We start from the raw sequence: 12,537 nt of genomic DNA on the forward strand, positions 1-12,537 counted from the left end.
GAGAGAGAGAGAGAGAGGAGAAGGGTTAGAGGAGAGAGAGCAAAGAGGGGAGTGCTAGCGGAGAAAGGAAGGGAAAGAGAAGAGAGCAGGGGAGAGGAGGCAAGAGAGAGAGAGAGGGAGAGAGAGCGGGAGGTAGCGAGGATCAGAGCTGCAGAGCGCTGGCGGATGGTAGTCATCCATCTGGATCCATCCATCCCAGCAGTCTCTTTCCATTAGTTTTCAGGCCCTTTTTAAAGACGGGCGTTATTGATTTCCTTCTGGATGCATGGAGACAGTAGGGGGGTTTCAGCATGGCAGAACTGGTGAATCAGAGTGGGAGTGTTTGTGTGTGTGTTCGTCCGTGTTTGTGTGTGAGTGGATTTGTGTTGAGGGGGGATGGTTAAATTACAGTATCTGGGTCCCAATCTGGATGCCTGGTTTAGGTTGTACTTAGTCCTGGTCGGGACTGGGTTCACAACAGCAGCAATCTGCTTCCACATAAACTGTTCCATGTACTGCAAGTAATCAATGTTCAAGCGCCAGCGATGTCCTCTGTGTGTGCGTGTGTGTGTGTGTGTGTGTGTGTGTGTGTGTGTGTGTGTGTGTGTGTGTGACTGAGAGGGAGAGAGAGAAAAAGTACAATTGAGAAGCACACAGATAGGAGGAGAGAGATATAAACATGAGGGAAATAAGCGAGAGAGAGAGAGAGAGAGAGAGAGAGAGAGAGAGAGAGAGAAATAAGCAAAAGAGAGAGCGAAATAAACAAGAGAGAGAGAGAGAGAGAAATAAGCAAGAGAGAGAGAGAGAGGCAGGTCGATATGGGTTGGGAGAGAGAGAGAGAGAGAGAAGGGCAGAGCCAGGTTGGAGATTGATGGTGTAATTGTTGACTGGTAGTTGGGTTCTTATCTTGGTATTTCAGAGGCTGATGTCGAGGTGTACTGAGCGCTCCCTTGCACTCTTTTATCCAACCCTTTGTCTCTCTCCCTCTTTCTCTCACCATCATGTGCCTTCACTCGCTCTGGGTGTGAGAACATCTCACCATCCTTGTTTTCTTATTTGTTCTCTGTTGTTTTGTGCTCAGCCAACTGACAAACCCGATGCCAAATCACTTTCAGTTTTTTCTTGTCCTGCATTTGTTTTGGTCTCATCCTCGGTTTTGTCTCTCCTTTATTGGGGCTTCCATCGCATTTGGTTTCCCTCCCTTCCTCTCTCCCCCCCCCCCCCCTCCCCCTCCCTCTCTTTGTCTGTCACTGCCAGGATCACATCAGTCTTTTTTTTCTCCCTCAAATAGAGCAAAGCATGGAGGTACGACCAGAGAGCAGTGGGCTGGAAATGAACAGTGGGGGTTGGAGGGGGGGGGTCAAAGGTGAGTCTGCGGGAGGCGAGGAGGAGGAGGAGGAGGTGGAGGAGGAGGGGGGATTTGAGGCAGACGAGGTGGGGGTTACCGGTAACAAGGGGGTAAACCAAGACACCCTCAGACCTGGTGGGGCAGACCCCTCAACCCCCCGCCCACCTCTAACCGCACACAACCAAACACAGACGGATACTCACAAACACACACACACACACACACACACACACACACACACACACACACACACACACACACACACACAAACACACAAACACACACACACACACGCACACATAAACAAAGTCCTTCATCTGCTCCTCATTGCCCCAGCCAAGGCTGTCGCTACACCTCAACAACGGGCCCATTATGGGAGCTCTGGCTGGGGCTGCTGACACAGCTGGGCTGGGAGCCGACAAGCTAGGCTAAGCTAGCGCTGGGCTAGCATAGGCTTCAGGTTAACAGGGGACAGCCTGGCTTGCTAGCGGCATTTTAACTTTTCAATATGAACGGCTATGCTTGGCTGATGATTAGTCCCGACCCCCCTTCCCGCTGGCAGTAACCCTGCTAGGCTAATGCTGATTGATTTTTTTATGTTAATGGCCACTGGAATAGATTAACACCCTGTTTTATACAGAATTGACCAGGTTATGCTGCCCCTGAATCTTTTCAATGCGGAGCGCTAAGCTAAACTAGCATTGATTTTCCCACAGGGGCTGGGGTTGATGATGCTGAGTTTCCAGCTTGAAGTGCAGTGTGGACTGAGGTAGCCGTAGTTTCCAATAAGAGGTGCTAAGCAAGGAAAACATTTGTATTTCCAAGCCGGGGGTCGCTAAAGAAGATTTGATCCAACAGAGAGGGTACCAGGTTCGGGGCAGAGACGCCACGAATCCAAGAGGACTAGTTAGCGCTCAAAATATTCCCTGAAGACATTTTTATGCCTACATACTCCCACACTCGGCCTCGGGAAAACAGCCGTACTGGGCAGTTCCCGGAGCTGATAAACCTGCATGGGCCCACCAGCAGTAGAGAGCGAGCGAGAGAGAGACCATTACCAAGGCCGAGTCCACTTCCTGGTTAACCAACATCCCACCAAGCCTCCAAGCTTCAGGGCAACCTTTTATTGTTCTTTCCTGAGTTTATATGTGTGCACGAGAGCCAACCGCTCAGGAGGGCAGCCATGTGTGAGAGGGAAGGGGAAAAAAAGTCAGATTAGGAACAGAGAGGGGGAGTCAGGGGGAGAGAGGGAGAGAGAGAGAGAGAGAGAGAGAGAGAGAGAGAGAGAGAGAGAGAGAGAGAGAGTGGAGGGAGAGAGAGGGAACAAGATTAAGATAGAGGCTAAACAGTCTCCATGCTGTGTGTGTGTGTGTGTGTGTGTGTGTGTGTGTGTGTGTGTGGGGGGGGGGGGTGTGTGTGTGTGCGTGTGCGGGTGTGTGTCTGTGAATATGTGTGTGGGGGGGATGTGTGCTTGTGTGCTTGTGTGTTTGTGCGTGTGTGCTCAAGCTGCGTGCTCTGGGCGCTTCCTGCCTCCTAATGGAAGGTCCCACGGTAGCACTGGGTGGGGTGGGCCAGACCAGCTCTATCCGACCAGAACAATAGCAACACACACAAACAAACCGCCCGCCACTGGCCAACACTGGACAAGATTGTGTGGCATATAGAGATATATAGCCAAATCTTCTCTGCTAAGACTGGAGAAGATGGTCTCCTTTTTGCGTGTTTTTGTGTGTGTGTTTTGTGTTTTTGTGTATGTGTATGTGTGTGTTGTGTGTGTGTGTGTGTGTGTGTGTGTATGTGTGTGTGTGCTTGTGTTTGTGTGTGTGTGTGTGTGTGTGTATATACTTATATATATATATATATAATATATAAACAATTACATCCAATTCCTCAGATGCCACCCACTACCTGGGTATTAATAAATAATTTGTCTCGATTCTATGAATTACGTCTGGTCCACTGAGTCCCACAGAGGCAACATTGTGGGCAGACAAAGTAGTTTAATGGTAGATGGAGACGAACAGAACGGCGACACAGACACACACACACACACACAAGCAAAAACACACACAAACACACAAAAACGCAGTGACAAAAAGCAGGGACAATTACCTCAGCCCGACGGTAAAGAAAGCCGCCCGTGGATGGCTTCACCCTATCTTGCTGAGAAGGGACTTTTAGCAGTGAAAAACATAGTGTAAACCAGCGGGAAAAAATAGAAATTTGGCTAATAAAGCCCAAACTCAATTGACAGAGTGCTGTGGCCCGAGACACCCAGTTGGCCCAGTGACACAGGCGTTTGTATCCAACTCTGGCGCTAACACCATTAGAGGTTGTTTTCGACCGTATTCTTACCAGCTCTACTAAACTCAGTAGTTATAGAACATTAACCTTGACGCACCAAAAGCACTGCTGCACGGAAACACAAGGAAAATACTGCCAGTATCATCTCCCAGATGGTACTACCAACTATTGGACATGATGAGAAGAATGAGGATCCCTCACTCTTTCTTTCTCTCTCTGCCTCTGTCGTGCCATCTTTTAGCCCTCTAACAGCCTCTCGAAAATGTATTACTTAAAGATATTTTCAAACCATCAAGATGGTATAGAGATTGTTGTTAGAAAAATGGGAAGTCCATTGTATGAGTTTCCTGCTATCCCTCTGACCGAATTAAACATGCACACATGCAGCCACGCGCACGCACACACACGTTAACACACACACGCACGTCAACACACACACACACACACACACACACACGCACGCGCGCGAGCTCGCACGCACACTCATTCTGTACCATGCAGCAACACAGTAAGAGAGCCATAAAAGCAGCCAAGCAGACATGACAAACAGGCAGCAAGCCAGACGGAAAGGCAGATAGACAGACAGACAGACAGACAGACCGGCAGACAGACATACAGACAGACAGAGGGGTCGAAAGACAGACTGACAGAACAGAGCAGAACAGTCATGATGGCAGTCAGCTGGTTAGAAGACAGTATCCACCATTCATAGATAATTCAAAAGGACTTTCCAACGGCATCAGCTGTTATGGACTCCACCAAGCATTACGAAAACACAAGGCAAGGGCGGAGGGAGGGAGGAGGAGGGAGGATGAAAGGAAGGGAGATAGGGCGGTAGGGAGAGAGGATGGAGTGGAGGAAGTAGGGGAAGGAAGGAAGGGAGGGAGGGAGGAAGGACGGACTGACAGGAGAAAGAAAAGACTGATCTAGGTAGGGGGAAAGAGTAGAGAGAGCTTAAGCTTTATTGTGTGTGTGCTCAGTGAGGCCCATAAAGCTCATTTAATTAAATCAAATTGAGAAAAAGAAGAGGAGCGAGAAAAAAGACTGACGGAAAGAGAGAGAGAGAGAGAGAGAGAGAGAGAGGGAGGGAGAGAGAGAGAGAGAGAGAGAGAGAGAGAGACACACCCAGTGAGGCCCGGTGTGAAGGGTACCGGCGGCACCCCAAGACAACTGGAGATAGTCTTTGTTCCACTACGAGGAGCTAATTAAAGCATCTTATTTATTTTAATACTTAATGTTTGTTCAGTATTAAAGGGGCCGAGGAGCTTAGAAGTTAGACGCTCTGGCTTTCGCACGGCTTATCTTAGTAACTTAACGAGAGCGAGAGACTGAAAGAGAGAGCGAAGAAAGAGAGACACACCCACACCCACACGGACAGACAGTTAGACAGACAGACAGAAAGGGAGAGAGAAAGAGAGAGCATGGAAGTGAGTGACATTCAGAGTGCACAGGGGGAGGTTGAAATCTCAGCGGACAGACGACGGCTCCCGTTATGGAAGAAGTGCTCGAATAGAGAACGTTAAAAACGTCGCTCCAGCAACTCTGTCTGTTCAACGGAAAGTTCTTCCGCCAGCCTTAAAGCCACAGACAGCTAGTACAGCTGGAGAGCTCAAAGTGTATCTGGTGTGTGTGTGTGGTGTGTGTGTGTGTGTGTGTGTGTGTGTGTGTGTGTGTGTGTGTGTGTGTCTGTGTGTGTGCGTCATCAAGCGGTGTACATCTCCGAACGGTCTGATTACTCGATTTTATTTTTTTTCGAAATTGTTCAATGTATCATCATGTAGGATCAGTGTATTTGTGTGTGTGTGTGTGTGTGTGTGTGTGTGTGTGTGTGTGTGTGTGTGTGTGTGTGTGTGTGTGTGTGTGTGTGTGTGTATGTGTGTGTGTGTGTGTGCAACATCGTTGTTTGATGGGACCAGCGACACAGATGTCTTTCCGGTGTAATTTACTACACAGCTGTGCATATATCACAGCCCCTCTCTAATAGGCTCCCGCAGAAACACAAACACGCACACACACGCACACACACACACACACACACACACACACACACACACACACACACACACACACACACACACACACACACAACCACACACAAGCACCAAACACACCCGGCCTCTCGTCAGTGTTTCATTGTAGAACTCAATGAAACATGATCAAAAATGATTGTTATCCCACACACAGACACATATACACACAGAAACACACACACGGATGTGCACACAAATGCACATACACACACACACACACACACACACACACACACACACACACACACACACACAAAACCAAGCTTTGGTTGTAAGAATCAGAGATCACTACACCATATGGTTCTTGTCTCTCTGAACCCACTACACCCTAAAAGCCCTTTCACCATGATGCCCTGATAAACACACACCCCCTCCCTGGCTCACTACTCCAAACATCAGCCTGCCCTACCCCCCATAGGCTCTCTCACACACACACACACACACACACACACACACACACACGCACACGCAGACTCACACTCACACACATCACCCATCTGCTTCTGTTCTTCAACTCTTGCAGCTGGCCTTCCACCCAGTTTAAAACACTAACACACACACACACACTTAAATACCAACACACATGTGAAGCTGGAGCACACTCTCCATCACATGCTAACACACACACACAGACACACACACAAGCCGCCAGCATCAGAGGCGATGGAGATCATGTGGCCTGAGAAGCAAGGCAGCGGACAAAGATGTGCATGAAACGTGCGCACACACACACACACACACACACACACACACACACACACACACACACACAAATACACCACACGCACACACACTCACTTGCTAAAACACAGGTTTACAAAGATGTGAGGGAGAGCGACAGAGTAAGAGAGATAGGGAAAGGTCCGCTTGTGAAACAGATTAAGCAGCCGTAAGAAGAAGCGATCGGAGAGAGATGAAGGAAGAAAAAAACGTTTTGGGTTCCAAACTAAATAAAGACGCCTCACTCAGATGTCAGCTGTGATGTGCCACCTGTTGATTCACTCAAGGACTAATACACAACGTATATGTGTGTTTATGTGTCTGTGTGTGTATTTGTGTTTGCTGTGTATGTTGTTCATATACTTTACATAATCATGAATAATCAATGGTCCCGTACGTTAATGGTCAGACATAGCGTAACATACACAACAACATTTCAGTTGAGAAACATGTGACACTGAGCTGAAGACGGACAAAGCTGTGCATTGCCACACGCGCACCACACATCCGCGCCCACACACGCGCAAACACACGCTCATACACACACACACACACACACACACACATACACCCATTCGGTGCAGTTAGTGTGATGTGTGATGCAATGTTGGGCTTGAGATGCTGAAAGTACCAACACACATTCACACAAAAGCGCACAAACAACAGCAACTGACAGACTGGGAGACAGACACACAATCATATGCACACGTACACACTCCAGATGTGACTACCCGAGCTAAAGATAATTGCTATAATCAACACCAAATCCCTCAAGCTTAGACACAGCACAGTACTAGAATATCAGAAAAGCAGTTTAGTCAACTAATCCTCACACGTGCACGTGCACGATATGTGTCATAGGCTTACGCGTCCGTCTGTACATGAGCATCTTCTTCACCGTTACATTTTCTTCAGAAATGATTTACTCTTACACGTGGTTTTACAGCCCTGGGATGGACCATAGGATTCCACATCTGTGGTGTCGGAGAGTTTGTGTTCTGTGTGTGTGTGTGTGTGTGTATCTGCGTGTAGGTGTGTGCGCATGAGCGGCAGTGTTTCAGTGCCTGCCTACACCTATGTGTGTGTTTCCTCTGTTGTGTGTGTGTGCGTGCACGTGTTTCTGTGTTTTTCTGTTCAGCGTGCATGTATGTGTGTTTATGTTGTGTGTTTGTGTGTGTGTGTGTGTGTTGCTTCCGGTTGTACCTAAACGTGTGATTCTGTTGTGCATGCATGTGTGCGCGCGTGTGTGTGTGTGTGTGTGTGTGTGTGTGTGTGTGTGTGTGTGTGTGTGTGTGTGTGTGTGTGTGTGGGCGTGCGTGCGTGCGTGTGTGTGTGTGACAGTGTGAGGAGAGATAGGAGGAAGTCAGGATGCGGGGTCTATTGTCTGACCCCACAATGGAGAGATGTGGTCGGCAGGGGGCCAAGGCCCTCAATGGAGGCATTAACATCTGTGGCAAGGAGGGCATTGGTGTGTGTGTCTGTGTGTGCGTGTGTGTGTAGTAAATGATGAGTGATTTACGTGCCTGGCCAGAGGGAGACACAGATGTCCCATTGGAACATCTGTCTCAAGTATTATGATTTAGTACTACATAGAAATAGTCCGGTCTACACTATAGGTGGTCAACACAGACCAAGAAAAGCCTAAAGGTGAACCATGTATTTGGAACAGAGACATTTACGGTAATCTGTGATTGCTTTGCACGTTAATCCTTTCTGTCTTTCTGTGTTGATGGCACATTGCGGATCACAAGCGCTGAGTCGCCAAATGTGTGTATCTCAACTTTAGCACCAAAGAAATTCACTTACCCACGCGTGCCAACACACACACACACACACACACACACACACACACACACACACACACACACAAACACACCAACACAAACAAACAAACACACACACATACACAAACAAACACACACACATACACAAACAAACACACACCCTTTTAATTCCACTTAATGTTCTTTCCCTGGGCTGACCTCCAGTGGCTCCCAGGCGGGCGGTGCTGGTTACATGAGTATCGTATCATTGGGCTGTATTAGGGGCTACTCGCAGTGGACGTTGCTGAATAAAACACAACTCAAGTTTTCCCGTTTGAACAGGATTTCGCAGATCCACTTGGCCGCTATCACGGCTTGCCCTAGGCAAAACACTGCTCATGGTCTGCTAGCTGTAATTACAGCAATCAGTCATCTGAAGCGACTACTTGGTTTATTCGCACAAAAAGCAGCCGAGGGGAGAGTGGGAAATACAACACTGTAAAAGTACCGCCTTGGGTTGTTCTGCACTCCGGGATTATTGGTATTATTCCGTTCCAGGTGGGCATTATTAATTTGTTGATTGTTAAGTTTGAATAGAGACACAGTGGTAGGCACATAACTATAACGGTAAAACAGAGTTTGCAATTGAAAACACTGAGGGTGTAGATGGGGGGAGCGTAGGGGGGTCACACATCTCGGCTCCTGTATACAAATTTGAAAAGCAGACCGGGTCCACGAGGGACCAATGATAAAACGACAAACGTGGCATAGGCAAGGCACTAAAGATATATCCTGTACCAGGGGTCGATTAATCTACATTTGTTTATTCCATCGACGGAATCGTAATGCAATGGTTATAACATTATTTAAGGGCGAAAACCAAGCACAGTTGATTCGCTTCCAAGTGATCCTAACCGCAGTGCGCTATGTTTACTCTGAGCCAAATGAGAGAGAAAAAAGTTGCAGGTTTAAAGGGGAGAAACGCGGATAGCGGTACTATAAAGCACAGGCGCGGGTCTTCTTTGGAAGATGAGAATAAATAGGAAAGCAGTCAACATAAAAGCTTCATGGCAACAGTTGGAGTCATGCCGACCCAAATGTTTCCTTCTCTCGCTGTCGCTTCCTCGCCTACTTTTATTCCTAGAGCCTCTCTCCGTTTATTGGCGCATTCAGTGAAAGAACAATAGACACCCATAACAGTAAGGCTACATTAGGAATAATTGCGGTGGGAAACTTACCTTTGTATTATAGTATGGTCAATACGTTGCTGCTGTTGCGGAGCGGGGTTGTAGCTGTGCCCGTTTCCCCACTGTCAGCTCCTTCCAACGCCGCGTAAACTGACGACAGATCCACTATCCGTCCTCTGTCCTCGATCTCGGGCTCGGGTTTTTGATTAATCTCAAGTTATAAATGATTCCATATCTGCGTAGGGTTTTCAGTAAAAAAAAAAAAACGCACAGAAGATCGCTCTCTTTTTTTGTGGTGCAGCTCACGAAACGTGGGCACACAGAGACATAGGATGCTGACAGTTTACACAGACGAACAACTCGCACTCCCTCGCTTTGAAATACGAAACCAAAGGAGGAGGAAAAGGAGGAAGAAAACGAATATTAAAACCTTGTTCCGCGGCACCACAACAAACACCGAACGCGATAAGAACTCGGCCGCGATCGGTCCATAGGTGCAGTAGACTCGGTGAGAATAACTTTCAGCAGACCCGTCCGTCAGGCGTCCGTCGCGCTGCGTGTCTGTGTGCCAATTTCGATGGAGCGGTCTATGCGTGCGTGCGTGCGTGTGCGCGCATTCTGTGTGCGCGCTGCGGCGTGCACCGTATCGTACTTCTGCAGTAGACGTATCAAATGAAGGATCGGCGAGCGTTGGAACAGAAACACTAACGAGGCCCACAGAAGAAGAGCCGTGCATGCATCAGAATGAGTATAACCGCTTCGTGTTCAAGGCAGGTTTCTGTCTTAAGTCCGAGAGGCTATGTTTACTCTGTTTGGAACAACAGTGTAGTTGTTGCCTCGAAGTAGGGCGTCTGTGGCACAGACTCGTCTCCGTTTCAGAAGCACAACATGATATATGTGGACTGTCTTAATGAGTTAGGACAGGAACTGATTTCAGAAAACAAAAACATGGGATTAGGAGGGAAGATTATGAGATTTGGGGGGATACAACAGGATAATAACCAGACATAAACAAAAATGGGTTGTTGAAAAAAGGAAATAATTGGGGTTTCGGGATGCAAGTGTTGTGGTATAAATGCCTGTATACGCCCTGAGTAGCCCTAATAGTACAGAGTAGGTCTTAATTTAATATTGCAATGATATTTATAGTAGCCCTATATAAAAAGATGAACTCAAATTCACCCTATAGGACGTCACAAATACTTTAACATTATTTGTAACCTGCTGTAATATTTAATTGTATGTGTAACATGTTAAAAACACTGTTAAAGGTTTAATTTGCTTCAATGTCAACCTGTTTCTATACAATTAAGGGAGGTATGCACTCAGCAGTATGTGCTAGATTGTGCCCAAGCAGAGTGTTAATTTGAGGCTGCCAAACAATCCAATATCAAATGATGACTAATTAGCAGAGGCAGACACTGTTAGCCCAGGGACAACAACCGGAAATTATAAACAAGAATTAAGTTTTCACAACTCAATCTATGTTAATTATAAGTAAATGTGTGTGTTAAACATGTTGCCATATCATAAAATTATACCATGCAGGAACCCAGGGATTGGCAGTTTTATTCTAGATCACAGGGGTGCCGATGGCGAGGCAACAAGAGAGCAAAGACAATAACCAGAGGTTTAGTGGCAGCTGAGATGGCAACGCATCATTGTTGATGTAGGAACTCAGATATGCCGTCATGATTCGTTCCGCTTCTGATTAATTGTATGAATAATGGTTGCTATTTGAGAAGCTACATACGCGTTGCAATGCTGAGTATGATAGACTAGCTGGAACGCCGTCAAGACGGATGGATATTTACGCTGTCAATAGTAAAATGTGAACTGGACTCCTATGAAGCGCTTGTCTACGCATGTCAATTTTATAACAAAGAAAACTGAGTTGAATTATTAAATTGTAATCCTTATGACTAATGGAATTTTCCATATGCGCTAATCAACAAGACAGAATGATTAGATATCGGAGGGTCGGGCCAAAATCTAATAACACCACATGAAAAAGTACTGCAGATTACATTTTATAATTAGGAAGACCAAAATTATGGTACACAAGCAACACTCTGGGAAAGAGAGCAGAGTGAGCTTGGTTGTAACATAGGCTTCACTGTCATACTTGTATCTGCTACCTTGTGACTCATTTAAGTAGTCACGTATGTTCCCATCACTTCACATTGAAAGCGTTTAAAAGCACTAATGGCCCGATCTTGTGGGACAAATTGGAAGGATGGGGAGATACACCATGGATAATTTGTACATTTCTTCCTAGGGATTTATCCGAATGAACATGATTGCTTGAAGATGAACTAAAATCAAACCAAAATGAATACTGAAGATGAAACTAAGATTTGATGATTTAACATGCAGAGAATATTATGAGAAGTTGTGTCAGTTGCTGGAGTTATCATGGGCTTCGTAATGTTCCCATATTTCCTACCGGAATTCCCTCTGGGAGGATGACTCCACTGCTAGCTAGTCCCACATCGTGAAGGGGGAATCTCATGGGAATTGTGGTTGAGATCAGTTAGATCTTTTCGCTATACACTGTGTCACTGTGTCGTCCTATTGCAACAAAAACGGGCGCCTTCTGTAAAGAGAAAGCTGGCAGATTGTACACTGATCTTTGCCGGGTCACCTCTCTGCCACAGAGATCAGGGATAAAACCAGGAGTATGCTTGTCTGTATGGAGAACCTCCTCCCCACCTCCGCCTCATCCAGACACTCAGTGTTGCCCCTCACCTCCGAAGACCACCACCAACTGAAGCCTCTGCGACTTCCTGATAGGTGTGATGACCCTGAGATGCCGGTGTCGCAGTGTCCCTGAGCGTTTTGGTTGTTGTTTTGTTCCGATCAATAGTGCATTGGAAAAGGCTGTCAACGTTAGTGACCATGGTCAAGAATAAGAAGAGGGAAGAGATTGCCTGCTAAAAAAGAACGGGCGGTACCAAGCTGAAACTTTTATCTTCCTTTCAGGTGTATTGCTGCTACATTGACTGTGTTTGGGCGGGAGCAGGGCTGGGGGTTCTGGGCTTGAACACAGGAACATGTATTTACAGCTGACCTTCTACTCGATGGGCGTCTCACGGCCCTGTTGAGCGGCCGGCTTAAATAAAACCATTCTGGGATGGTTCTTCTCTGCTCCCATGTCAGATGAGTAGGTTGGTCGTCCTTGGTGAATACAAAACGGGAGATATGCA

At 46.9% G+C, this 12,537-nt stretch overlaps 1 protein-coding gene across 1 annotated transcript in view; it reads right to left on the reverse strand.

Annotated features, from left to right (window-relative positions):
* sema4c (sema domain, immunoglobulin domain (Ig), transmembrane domain (TM) and short cytoplasmic domain, (semaphorin) 4C) overlaps window positions 1–9,895 on the reverse strand; it is a 65,940-nt gene extending 56,045 nt beyond the window's left edge. The window contains exon 1 of the mRNA XM_079747945.1: window positions 9,383–9,895. The gene's annotated coding sequence lies outside the window, so the exon portion shown is untranslated. The remainder of the gene's footprint in view (window positions 1–9,382) is intronic.
* Between the last annotated feature and the right edge of the window lie 2,642 nt (window positions 9,896–12,537).

The sequence above is a fragment of the Pollachius pollachius genome (assembly GCF_949987615.1).
Source record: "Pollachius pollachius genome assembly, chromosome: 1".
In the NCBI taxonomy this organism is placed as follows: domain Eukaryota; kingdom Metazoa; phylum Chordata; class Actinopteri; order Gadiformes; family Gadidae; genus Pollachius; species Pollachius pollachius.